A 13,258-nucleotide genomic window follows, 5' to 3' on the forward strand; every position below is an offset into this window, starting at 1 on the left:
CTTTGACTGAACTAAAGTTCATTTGGAAAACAGTTCTGCACCCCTCACACATAAAGCACATGAAAGGTCATTCGAAGGTCCCTTTTGTGGGAGGGGGTGACTCCGTGAGGTGAGGAATGAGCTCACAGCTCACTTCCTGCAGGGTCACAGAAGAGGTGCGCCTCTTTACTGAATGTCTTCACATTCTTGTGGAAACCTGCCCAGGATCCCTGCTGAAACGGTTGTGGGACACAGCATCACTGCCCCTGCTGCCCTCTGAGGCGTTCACGGCCGCCACCGAGGGTGACTCACTCGGGCCGCACAGTCAGGCCAGTGCACGGACATGGGAATTCCCAGAACCCCCCACCAAGCCGTGTCCACGTCCTGCATTCAGTGTTTTTACCCTAACGAGCTTGTGAGCCTTTCAGCAACAGGAAGCAGTCACATAGCAGAGCTGCTGACCCCAGCCCTGGTCTGGGCTCCGGGCATGGATGGAACTGGAGCCAGTGGCCTGGGGGGCTGGGGGAGGGTGCGCTGGGTGGGAGCGGGGCTGTGACCTTGGCAGGGACATTGGCCTGGCAGAAATTGTCCCCTCAGCCTGCCTTCTTGGACCAAGCCCCTCTGTAGCCAGCTGTGGCCCCATGACCCTGGCCGGCACCCGGGGTGGGGGTGCAGTGGGCAGGGCGGTGGGAATGGCCAGCCTGTGTTAACACACCTGTGTTTTCCTCCCAGCTGTTCGCTTCACAACAGGCCTGCTGTGCTCTTAGCCATTGGGAAACGTTTCACACCACCCACCAATACCCACTGCTATGTAACATTTGTTGGCACGCACCATCAGGGTTGAACTGCTTTATTTTATTTATTTTTATTTAAAAAGGGACACCAGAATCCTTTATGTCTGGGAGTAAGCCAACCTGGCCCAGTGCTGAGTGCAGAAATATTCCATCTCCCTTCTGTGCCCAGAATTATTTTTGTTTTCTTCGATACACAACCTAGATACGGCGACAGCGAGGAAATTGGTTGATTTTTAAAACCAAAACTCCTTTCCTGTTTATTGGTTTTGAAAAAAAAAAAATTCCACCGTCGTCGATCACGATGCCAGTGTGTCTCTGTGGGTGGTGCTTGATTCATCTCCTCTCTCATCTGCTCTGCGCTCCCAATATTGCACCAAAGGAAGGAGCGTTGTATCTTCAAGCCAAGATTGGTGAGTTAATGTCGTTCTTAGGATGGATACTTAATCCCTGACACAGGAGGGGCCTGATGATGGAAGCATGTGGGCTCTGGCCCCAGCCCACCTCGGGCTTCCAGGAGTTAAGTGACCACGGTCAAGCATCTTGCTGCCCAAGCCAAACCTCCTGGGGGCTTTGCGGTGGAGCAAGCCACATGCGGTCGGGTGGGAGGGCACCGTCCCTGCTGGTGGCCCTAGGTCTGCTGTGTCTTGTGCCGCTAGAGTTTAAGCTCCTTGAGGGTGGAGGCTCGTCCTGCCAGCTCTGTCCTGTGCTGTATCTCCACGGTGTGATGCCCGACACAGAGCAGACAATCCACAGATACTGCCTGAACAAATGAATGAAGGAGTGAATGGATGAACACCAGGGTATGTTTCGGAAAACAGCCTTCTCGAAGTGCATTTTTTCATTAGGAAGGTGAGTGGAAGGTTAGGACAGATAGGGGAGAAAAGAAATATCCAAGCTGGAGGAGAATTTGGTGCCTGCCCACCCTCTCCTGCCTGCTCCAACGTTTTTCCTGCCCCCATGGATAAACGATGTCACCGCAGAGGGCGGAAGGTACTAGAAGGAGGTAGAGTAAAAGAACACACCCCTGAAAATTCTCAGGCGCCCAGGGCAAGAGTTCTAATGGGGCCCATGTATTAAAGATCTTAATATTTAAGATTATGCATTTAGCTTACAAATTGTTGAGTGAAACACCTCCTTACCTTGACCTGGATGACCGGCAGCAAATTTGTAATTCACATTCCTTGAGGCTTAGCCCAGCTCAGGACAGCAGAGGGAGAGCTGGCTTCCAGCCCCTGCTGCCCAGAGCCCTTCTCCCTCCATACGCAGCCCCTCTCGCAGCGCATCCGGGACCTCCCTCCACCGGCCAGGGGCCTCCCACAGAGTACGGATGCTCCAGGCCATGCAGCCAGCTCTTCGGCCACCATCTGCTCTCAGGCCTGGGTCTCCGGGGCCCACCTGGCTCTCCCGGGCACTAAGCAGAGTCCTGCAAGTCACCTTCTCTGACATCACCTACTTGTGACTCTCACAGCAGCCCTGGTCACAGCAGCCTGAGTCCTCACCCCATTTCACAGACGAGGAGACCGAGGCTCTAGAGGCTGGCAAGGCCTGGTTAGGACTGTTTTTGCACAGAAGAGGTTCAAGGCCCCAGCCAGAAGTGTGAGGCTAAGTGAAGGCAGGGATGGCTGCAGGCCCAGGTCCCCCTTCTCTGCACTGATGCTCAGAGGAATGGCCTTCCCCAACCAGCGTCAGGATGGTTCCAGTTCAGCCCTGTGGTGCTCGCCTGGGCTCTGGGTTTCCTCAGCCTTGAGTATGTGAACAAGCTACACTGCTCTGATGGCCTAGCTCCGTGGCACTGGGGACACAGGCGGCTCTGGGCAGCTTGGACTGAACCCCCCTCCACACTTGCAAATTAGGCCAAGACTGAGGCATGGCACAGCCTCCCTGCCTGCCCTGACTTCTCAGAGGGACCCCAGGGCCCTGAATAGGACACAGTTTTCCCTGCATTTGAGTTCTCTAGGCCTCACGTGTCTCCTGGACCCCCAGGAGGCTTCTGCCCTCCCTGACCCCCTCATCCCCAGCAGAGTGAGGGCAGTGGCTGCAACGGGCGTGGAGGTTCAGACCACTGCCTCTACTAGCCCAGGCTTTGGGGCTACCCAGAGAGGTGGCCCTTGGGAAGGGTAGGTGTTCCCTGCTTGTGGGGCAATTGTGAGCAGGTGTAAGAGATGGGAGGGACCTGGCAACAACTCCCCAACTTTTCTCCCTTGGGTGGGCCACTCCATGGCCCAGATGTCCCACGTGGCATGGGGACCCTTTGTGTCTCTCGGTGACTGATGAAACCTGTAGCTTGGTGACACGCCAACTGTGTGTGCTGTTTATCCTTCCCGCTCGTATTTTCCCTCCCCTCACTATTTCCGCCCTGGACTGTATCTTCCAGTAGACCAGATGATCCAAGCCTGGCCTCGGTCTCTCCTTCCTAGACAACTTGAACTTGAACTAAGTCAAGCCTCAAGGTAGTTGTCTGGTGCCTGGGTTTTCTCAGTCTGCCGATGCCTTCCCCTTCAGACTGTTGCTTCTGGGCTTCCATTCCAGCTCTCATGTCCCTTTGTAAAATTTCTTCTACTCCAGCTTCCCTAGAGAAAAAAAATAAAACAGAACAAAAATGAGTCATAGAATGATAGATTCTCAGATGGAAATTCTGACTCACTAGCTTCGCTGGAGGGGTCACTGTATCACAGGACTCAGGAAAGCGGCCTCTATACTCATTCTGTGCCTGCATACAGCACTTCCTGTGCAACCTTGGGAAGGTTCCTCAACCTCTCTGGACCTTAACATCATCTTCTGCAAGATGAGGATAATGACAACATTTATGCCACAGGATTGTTGAACAGATTAAATGAAATAAGGTCAAAGCCAGGCCCATAGTAAGGACTCAGTAAATGTTAGTTCACATTTTGAGTTACCCTCTTTGTCAAGTCTGCACTCGTTGACTTGACAGCTCTAAAAATATCTGGTGATGGTTACCATTTGTTGAGTGTTGGGTGTTACACACCCAGAACTTTGCCCAAACCTTTTCATTTAACTGTTTGGCAGTTTGTAGCGAGGAACCTGAGCTTCTGATCAAGCAGAGGCCAAGTTGTGCTCAGGTCTGTCTGATGCCACAGCCCGTGTTCTCTCCTCTACGTGGCATTGAAGAACATTTCCGTTCTTCCCTAATGCCCAGGGACACCTGCCCCTTCTTTTCTCCACAAAGCTTCCAGTCTGGCCTTTGAGGTGCAAGGAGGAAAGGACAGATGTTAAGGCACAGAGAATGGGCTCCACCAGGAGAGGAAGGTATGGGGGCTGGAAGCAGCAAAGAAGCAAGCTTATGGCAGGTGTTACCATGTATAGCAGGCCTTTCCTAATGAGCAAAACAAGAAGAGAAAACTGACAAACAGAATTTGGCTTCGTTTGAAGGTGTGAAGAGAACCGCCCAGCTCTGAGAGACATTTCCATCGAGCGTAAGACCAGGGGTGGGGGAGGGGCGGCTCTCACGATGCAGCAAGTACTGTGCAGGGAGGCCCTGCACCGCGGACACGCTGATGGGCTTCTCTGTGGTTCCTCTCTTGAGGACACAGACACGTCTCCCTCTGAGAGCCCAAGTCCTTTGTGATTGGACTGTCTCTTGCAAGTGCGAGCAGCCGTGAGAAAGACAGCCTGGACAGAGTCCGACTGACCTCTGCTGACAGGTGTGACCCGTGTGGTCAAGCCCCGCCATTCACCCGTGCTGAGGGAAACTCTGTCCTGTCGTTAAACGGGAAGCACGACTGGTATTTGTTCTTCCTTTTGAGTTGATGCAAAAAGTGCCTTCTTCCACCACCTCCATTGTGTGGTCATGTTGAATGAGATGCAAGGACAGCATGAAGATGTGGCCATCATGCGTGGCTCCTTTGGGAGAGCATTGGTTGGGTCCTTCCACTGCTCAGAGGTGGCAGCCACCAAGGGGGCATCAGGGCCCTCCAGACTGTTGTTGGGCTTCTGACGCTCTTTCATTTTCAGAGCGCTTTGCAGTCACTAACTAGATGCCCACCCCTGTCATCAGGCTGAGCCTGGCCATGTCTTCCAGTGCAGCATGACACGCATCCCACGGCCTCCTCAGCGGCAGGGAACCTGCTTTCACTGGCAGCTATCAGAACATCTCGGGCGCGACTTATTTATTTGTTTGTTTGTTTGTTTATTTATTTAAGCCAGGGCTGCCTGTCTTACACTTTCAGTAGCTGTCTGAAGTTTAGCCTCTTTAGTTTACCGTGGTAACCAAGGGATACCTTCTAGGCAGCTGTGGGTGGGGCTCTAAGGACCCAGAGATGGGATGACAAAGCCCTGGGTGATTTTCAGGTGTAACAAAGGGCCTTCTGATCTGTTTTTTAGAGGAAATGTGGAAGGTCTTTTTCAGCGTAGGTGAAAAGAGAGTCAAGTGCAGATAGAGTCCCCAGCTGTGATTTACCAACTTCCCTCTGGTATTTGTGCATTTTAGAAATAAGATCAGCTGGGTTCATCTCCAGACATCTCCCTGGGATTGCTGATCTTCTGTTATTAAAAAGAGTGTTTTGTTTTGTTTTGTTTTTTTTCATTAAAAAAAAATTGTGCTTTGGCACAAAGGAGAAATGTTTAGAAGACAGATCTGGATTTGAATTTTTGTTCAGATATTTAGTGACTTGGGACCCTGGGAAAGTCAATTTCTGAGCTTTCCTTTCTCGTCTGTAACAGGGGATATCTCAGAGGGTTGTAAAGATCAGAAGCGAGGTGCCTGGCAAAGAGCGGAGAGAGTAGTTTCAGTGAGTGCACGTTTACTGAGACAGCCTGTCTGGCAGGCCAACACAGTGAAAGCAAAGTCACTGGGTAGTCAAAGTACCAAGGCCATCCCCATCGACACTAGCTGCTTCTCCGTTTTTACCGTGGAGAGAGAAGGAACAAATCCGGGCAGCATCTGTCAGTGATGAATCAAATCACTGATGGGAGAAACAAGATAAAAACCTTGCAGGGCTCTGCGCTGACTGCTGGGTCTCGGTTCAAAGAGAAGGAGCACCTGATAATTTCTAAGGAAATTGCATCTCTGTAGCAAGGACAGCATGCCTGAGCAGATTTGATCACTTAGGGACTCTGGAAGTGCTTTCTAGATGGTTTACCAAACACATCTCTACTCCTTGCATTTTCCAACACAGATGCAAGATACCCACTTGTTTGTTTTTATTAAGCCAATTGTGTTTACTTTCCGAAACGTCTCCTCAAGGAAGGGCACAGGGCTGTGAGTAGAAAGGTATGGATGTCATTCTTGGCTCTTCCCAAATGCATCCCTTCAGGCCCTGGATTTCTGCTCCCTTACATGGGAATGAGCGTTTGGAATGGGTGGTGCCTTGGGGCCTTCTTGCTCTAGGAGTCTGGGGCCCATACAAATGGGAAGCTGCCATCTGGGCCATGTTCTTCTCATGCTGGAGCACAGGAGCTCAAAAGGACAGAACGACAGTGCACGCACACTTAAAGCTGTTGCTCCTATCGCGCTTCCTCACAGCCCATTGGCAGAACAAGCACCTGGCCAATCCCATAGTCAGTGGGGCAGGAAAGTATGCTCTCTTCCAAGGGGGTGGGGAAGCGACTATTTGCTGAGCCATGATCCAGTTTATCACTGCCAATCTGAAGGCAAAGAATTTAATTAAACAAATTCTCAAGCTCTCCGTCAGCATCGTGTTTCTCCAGTTCTTATACAGAACGTTCCGGGAAGCTTAGCTCTTCATCGGTGGAAACTGTCTAGTCATGCCCTGATCAGAATTCAGGGCAAGCAGGGACCATTATTTGAGCTGTAGATTTAGCTGCTTGGTATTCATACATCCCTAATGATCTTGGAAAGTATAATGTTTTCTAACAGCTGTAAAGACAAGAGATTCTAACATGATCAACTATATACATATATCCATGAAATTACATTGAATAATGTAATGATGTGTTATGCTGTCATTAACACATTATGAATACCTAATCTGAAAGGTTAATGAAATTGACAAATATATGAACACTATGGGTATCATCAATACCACTTAATGACAAATCTCTTGTTTTCATTTATGGAATCAACTAAAATGGGAAGACTCCATTACTACAATTCCATTTTTTCTAGTTATAAATTAAAAAGAGTCTGCACAATATATTTTGCTTTAATTTGGAGTGTAGGTTTCTAGATTATTTTATACTGTGGGGCTATGTATAAATAATATTTAATGCAGTAAGATCATAATTATTTAAAGTGGCCGTTTTGTAGTTTTTCTGAAAAGGGTTACACTTGCTAAGGGTGAATGTTTTTTCATTGGACAGACCAAAGTCAGTGTCAGGACCAAGGACAACTGCCATGGGACCTTCATCCTCCACACAGCGACCTGTGTTACTGCAGAAGGACCTTCCCGTCTGGGCTAAAGGATATATAGCTTTTTTTTTTCTTTCTTTTTAAAATTTTTCTTTATTTTATTTTACTTTTAATTTTTTTATTATGTTTGTTAGCCAACATAGTACATCGTTAGCTTTTGATGTAGCGTTCAACGATTCATTAGTTACATATACAACTTTTCATCTTAAAACTGGGAAGAATGATGTAAGAAGACTACTTTGTTTCTCTCCAGATCCCTGGGTAAGCTTTCAGTTTAACCGATTGGTTTTAAAGCCCCTGAATCTGTATCAATAGGCTAAGTGATGTCAATAAGACTCAAACAAATAGAAGGGGCTCTCTTTATTTTCATTTGCAATATAATAGACCTACAAGAGTGGATATCACCTATGTTAATGTTTTCATACAAAGAAAAGTTTTGTTCTTGAGTGTCCAGTTTCCCTCTACATCAATAATACCAATACTGATACTAATACCATTAGTACCCCATCAATAAGAGTAATGACAATAGGAATGCCTTTACATTATACGAAGCACCTTAAATATGTAAGTGGTTTGACCCTTTCAGAAATCCAGTGACGTTATTGAGGAAACATTGTAACTCCATTTTGTGAATGATGAAATGAGGTCTGGAGAGGTTAAATGACTTGCCCTAAGTGTAATGGTCAAGACATGGCAGGCTTTGACTTGCTAAATCTGTACTTTTCCCACTACGCCTCAAAACGTTTCCATCTGTGCGCTTCCAGAAGCCACGGCTTTCTGTTAGCCATTTGTAGTTACATATTATTTTTGTTTAAGATGATTATTTTTTCTGATTACCAAAGTAACAAGTGGCCATTGTAGAAAATTTGAAAATATAGAGGAGTATAAGGAAAAAATAGTAACCACCCTACTTCTGGACTCCAGCCCTGCAGAAATAACACATATTAACTCTTTTCTCTCTTCCTCTCTCTCTCTCTGTGTGTGTGTGTGTGTGTGAACGCCATCCTTCTTTGTCCTAGGTTCTTTTAGACGGTTGGACGTGACCAATGAGGATTTTGGAGAATACCAGGTCACAAACCTGACCCAATCTTGAGCCTCATGGAACCACAGAATCTGGAGGTGGAAGAGACAAAAGGTAAGAACTGCTTTTGCCACATCCCAGGAAAATGGGCCTTCCAACTTCTGTTCAACAGCCTCAGGTAGGGTCAGCCTTACTGCTCCCCTGTCACTGTCCCCTGACAATGTCTCAGGCTGTCCTGAGGCTGCTTTCCGGGTGGGAAGGGCTCGGTGGAGAGTTCTGAGAAGATGGAATGTTCCCTCTTCATTCCTCAGACTCTCCAAGTCCACTTCACAACCAATTTCAAGTCACTTAACCTCTCTGAGCCTTGGTGTCTTCCTCTGTCACATGGTGGCATGAGCGTGTGATCAACACCCCACACAGTGCCCGCCGAGAGCTCATCCTCGAGAAGTGTGCACCTCTGTGATTGGTATTATTATCACGACTACTCTTCTCCCTTGGCCCAACTCCTTGGCTGTAGGCCTAGACTGGCCCCACTAGTGCTCATGGGTCCCCAGACACACCATGTACCTGCACGTCTCCCCCTGGTTTGGGCTCCTTCCTCCCTAGGGGAGGCTCCGGAACACCCTCCTGCCTAGCCTGGCACCCACACCATGCCCCCTCCCACCCTCTCTGAGAACTGACTCACCTGACCAAACTCAGCTCCAACCCATTGGCCCAGGGCACCCGGCCTCAGCGTGGGAGCCCACAGACCGGGGTGCAGGTCCAGCCTTCTTTTCACTTTTAGAGTACTTACGTACCGTCTGTGAGCCTCAGTGTTCTTACTCTTAAACCAGAGGAAATGCTGTTGTGAGCATGAAACGAGGTGAGCCCCTGCAGGTGTGTGTCGAGTAACAAGAGCGCTTGGAATATCGGCCCTCTACCCCCTTTAAACCCATTTTCCCTGTTGGTCCTCACTGTGGCCTGGGAGGCAGGGATCGCTGCAGGTGAGAACACCGAGCTTTGGGGGAGAAGTGACTGGCTCAAGGCCACACAGTTCCTCAGGGACTGGCGTCAGAGTCAAATCCAGGACTTCAGACTTCAGATCCTATGTGTTACCTACCGTAGTATCGGTAGATATCGGTAGATACTATCTGTAATGTAATGTACGGAAAGTTTTGTGACTGCTCTAAGAGATCTCTACACTTTTTTGAATTAAATCAATTAAATCTAATGCAGCAGCAGAATACTATGATATTCCGATCTTGTGTTACACTAATTAATTTATTTGCATTTTATGCTGGGTTTTGGATGTCAGACTGGGAAGTCGACAAAACTTCTATTATAAAGAGAAAAAAGTAAATGGGTAGAGAAGGTGCTTTCTCATAGTGGAGCGCCAAAAGGGAGTTTCCCAGGCTGCTTAGTTTTTGGAGATTGAGACCCCAAATGTTGCAACACACGCATTCAAAAGCCCAAAAGGTAAAGTAGCTTCTTCTGACATATCCATGATGTTTCCTGTTACCAGAATCTGGGCCTGGGGTTAACAACAATTCGTACGTGCAGTCTACTCTGCACAGAACATGTTTTTCAGCCTCGCTTGTTCGTTGATGTAAGGCAGCCAGTAACCCCACGGGGTGTGTGTGCGTGTGTGTGCGCGCGCGTGCGAGCACACGCGTGCATTGCCTACTGCCCCCAGCCCACCCTGGCTCTTCCTGTCAGCCCAGAGGGGCTGTCTCCCCAACCCAGCTTTGGTGTCATAGCTTGCCCTTCCGCTTCTGCAATCACATCAGGTATCATTCTGTCTCGAAGACTGAGGATCGGACTTGAAAAGGAGCCAGCTCTCATAGTGTCATTCCTGACAGATTTCTTAATTAATCTGCTCAGATTGTCAATAATGTAATTCACTGTTGATTTAGAAACTAGTTATATGAGCACTGCTAGTGCCATTGTGGGAAAACATCTGAATAATTCAGCTAATAGATGGGAAACTCACCCAGATTGCTGGGGCACCGGGAGGGAACCGCTAATTCGAATGAGATGAGCTCAAGCAGGGTGATTCCAGCAAATTCCAGGGAGCGGGGAGAGGTTGTCATATTACTGGGGGCAGCAGCTGCCTGGTTTAATTATTGTCATTTTGGTTTTTGGAAAAAAGAACATGGGTCTGACACTCTTGCAGGCAGAGGCCATTAACACTCTTGAAAAATACTGTGGAATTTCAGTCTAAAGTGTGTGATCCAATTGATTACTAACTCTGAGCGACGCTCCCCATGTTAGTGGGTCTTAGTCTTGCAATAATATCATTTTCATACAATTCTTATTTGAAATATGTGAGTGTAGTAATGTGTATCATCAAAGGAATATAAAAATGACTTTTTTTTTCTGGGAGGTTCATAGTTATTCGGGTATTTCCCATAATTGACTAGATGTATTTTGGGATTATGGTGATCACCCTTTTTACACTAAAACTTGGGGCTGTGTTGAAAACGAAGTTTATAGATTGGTGACTCTAATTATGTGAAAAGTCTTACATAAACATAAAAACTCAATCCCTTTTAGTTACACACTTAACATTTCCCTTTTATGGAAAATAATAAAATTATATGAAGTTGAGCTGTTAGACTACACTTTTCGCTGTGGTGGCTAGAGTTTTAACAGCCCTTAATGGCAGATGAGTTAGTGCTTCAATGTAAATGTTCATCAGAATCGTGGTGCTTTTGAAAGGAAATGCTAATTCAGTTCCATTTATCGGCAGCGTCTCACACTTTTCTTCTGTCCTCTGTCTCTGCCTTTCTCCACCCCCATCCTCACATGCACAAGAGCTCACGTGCACACACACCACTCTACACACACACACAGGCACATGGTCACCTCACTCCCAGTTTTCTATCACGAGTTCTGCAGGAAAAGGGAAAGAGCAAACACTATCCAACGCGGATACTTTGATATTGACCAACTTCTAGCAGGTGAGAGTCAAGTCTGCATGGGATCTGTTGCCTTGGGTTTTAATAAAGTCAGGATGGATTTCGCATCCTAAACTGCACAGGGAGCCTTAGGGGGCAGGATTGCCTTTTGGGGCATAGGGAACAGAAATGCAGCACACAGTTCTTGAGCGCACCTCTGGCTGCATGCAGAGAACGTGTGTAAAGCGTGGCGTGGGTTTGAATCAGCTTGGCTGCATCTAACGCCCCACGTAAGGGCAGCTTGAGCAAGATAAAGGTTCTCTCTCTCACTAAGGAAGTCTGGTACGAGCAGCCGAGGGCTGGGGCAGCCGATGCACGGTCACCGGGCACCCCAGCTCCTTCTGTCCTGCTGTTCCACCGCTCCAGCCAGGGCACGATTTGCCTCCATCTCATGGTCATCTCATGGTCAAGAATGTTCGTGGGCATTTGCAATGTCACATCCATGTTTCAGAGAGAAGGAAAGAGGAAGAGGACAAAGGGCACCACTCCCCTCCCTTCTGCTTTTATTAAGCAGTGGTTCTGGAAGACCTCCTTCCTTTGCCTCCACACATTTCATCTTGCACATCCTTGGCCGGAGCCCAGAGGGCCACACCTAGCTGCAGAGAGGCTGGCCGTGATGTCGTCTTTTCAGCTGCACACGAATAATCGTGCCGCTCCACTCCGGGAACAGAGGGGACCGGATATCTGATGGGAGCCTGCAGGCCAATTCCTGCCAATAGTAGATGCTTTACAACAAGCAGTGATTATAGCTCTAATGAAACCACAAATAAATGCTTCCTATTTTTACCGAGTGCCTGGGCATTTTGAATTGAGAAGATGATTTGAAAAGAGTATTGTTTCATGATATGCCAAGACAACAGCACCGATCATGGCTTTCTGTCACTTGCCCTGTATACATCCCCAGCTCCGCTCGGGGAGACGAAGCGCTGATAAATGCTGTCAGCGCGGGGAACAGGGGTGACAGGTCCCTGAGATTTCTAATAACACTGGGTTATTGGAAAAAGTAATTTGTTGTTATTTACGTATGTAATGCTAGCATTCTCGGGTTGTGCATTCCCTGGAAATCTAATTTGTAAATAATTACTTGACAGAATGGAACTGGCTGGAAAATTCTGAATATGCAGAGGCAGAGGCGGGGCCCCGAGAGGAAATTTGAGCTGAAAGGCCAAGCACCTGAATGGTCTGACTGCAATTTTTCATCTCTCAGCAGTTAGCAGCTAATAAGGTCCCTAGTTAAAAAAACAAATTCTCAGGCTCCAGACGCAGCAGACACACTTAGCCAGTCATTAGCAGAGGTGCTGGGAGCAGCTGGCCTCCTTGCAGCACTGATGGAATGCCTGTCCTCAGGGAGCAGAGACCGGGACCCACGGGGCTGTTCTTCCTGTGCAGGGCCAGAGGGGCGTGCTGGGGGGCACAGGGAGGGGCTAGGGACTGAAGGCTTGCTTCCCTGCCAGATTTGTGTGCCCAGCTCCCAGTGTGGCTGTATTTGGAGATGGGGCCTCTGGGGCAGTAACTAAGGTTAAATCAGGTCATGAGGGTGGGGCCCTAACCCAATAGGAGTAGCGTCCTTCTAAGCACAGAAAGTGATGCCGGGGCCTTACCCGTGGGCAAGCACCCAGGAACGTCGTATGAGGATATGAGCCAGGGAGAGAGCTTTCCTTGCGATCACCCCCGCCAGACTCTGGTCTGGGACCTCCAGCCTTCAGAACTGCAAGAAAATCAAGGCCTGTGGTGTTGGCTGACCTGTCTGAGGAGCTTCATGCCAGCAACACAAGCGAGCTAACACAGGGTGGGGAAACGGAGCTGGGGGCCTCAGAAAGAACTTCGGAGCCAGATCTGGGCCAGTAGCCTCCCGATCTTCCTGTGGCACTGAGGCCTGGGCCTCCTGCTGGATTTGCTCTCTGCCGGGAATACCGGCCTTTCCCTCTCCTGTCGATCCATTCTTCAGAATTATTCAGTTCTGCAGAGTCGTCGAGCATCTACTCCGTCCCGGCACAGGGCTACACTTGCATCTCCAGCAGCAGGAGAAGGAGCTCGGGCTGTGTGGCGACTGTCAGAGGGCCAGTAGCAGTTACCTTGCAGGGGCCCTCTCTGTGGGCCGGTTCTGCGGTCAGCACTCAGTGGTGCTAAATCGTAGGAGGCTCGCACGCAGCCTGTGAGGTTGGGGCTGCTAGTACCCTACTTTGCAGGAGAGGAA

General features: G+C 48.7%; 1 long non-coding RNA gene across 7 annotated transcripts in view; it reads left to right on the forward strand.

Annotated features, from left to right (window-relative positions):
- Window positions 1-13,258, forward strand: part of LOC113269479 (uncharacterized) — a 235,573-nt gene that overhangs the window by 216,716 nt on the left and 5,599 nt on the right. For 3 of the 7 annotated variants that reach the window (XR_008958134.1, XR_008958129.1, XR_008958131.1), the window contains 2 exons: window positions 7,056-7,365; window positions 8,124-11,852. This is a non-coding gene — a long non-coding RNA (uncharacterized LOC113269479). Of the gene's footprint in view, window positions 1-975; window positions 1,184-7,055; window positions 7,366-8,123; window positions 11,853-13,258 lie in introns of those variants that run through there. The other 4 variants (XR_008958128.1, XR_008958130.1, XR_008958133.1 and 1 more) reach the window with 3 other exon arrangements.

Source organism: Ursus arctos, unplaced genomic scaffold (genome assembly GCF_023065955.2).
Source record: "Ursus arctos isolate Adak ecotype North America unplaced genomic scaffold, UrsArc2.0 scaffold_8, whole genome shotgun sequence".
Taxonomy (NCBI): Eukaryota; Metazoa; Chordata; class Mammalia; order Carnivora; family Ursidae; genus Ursus; species Ursus arctos.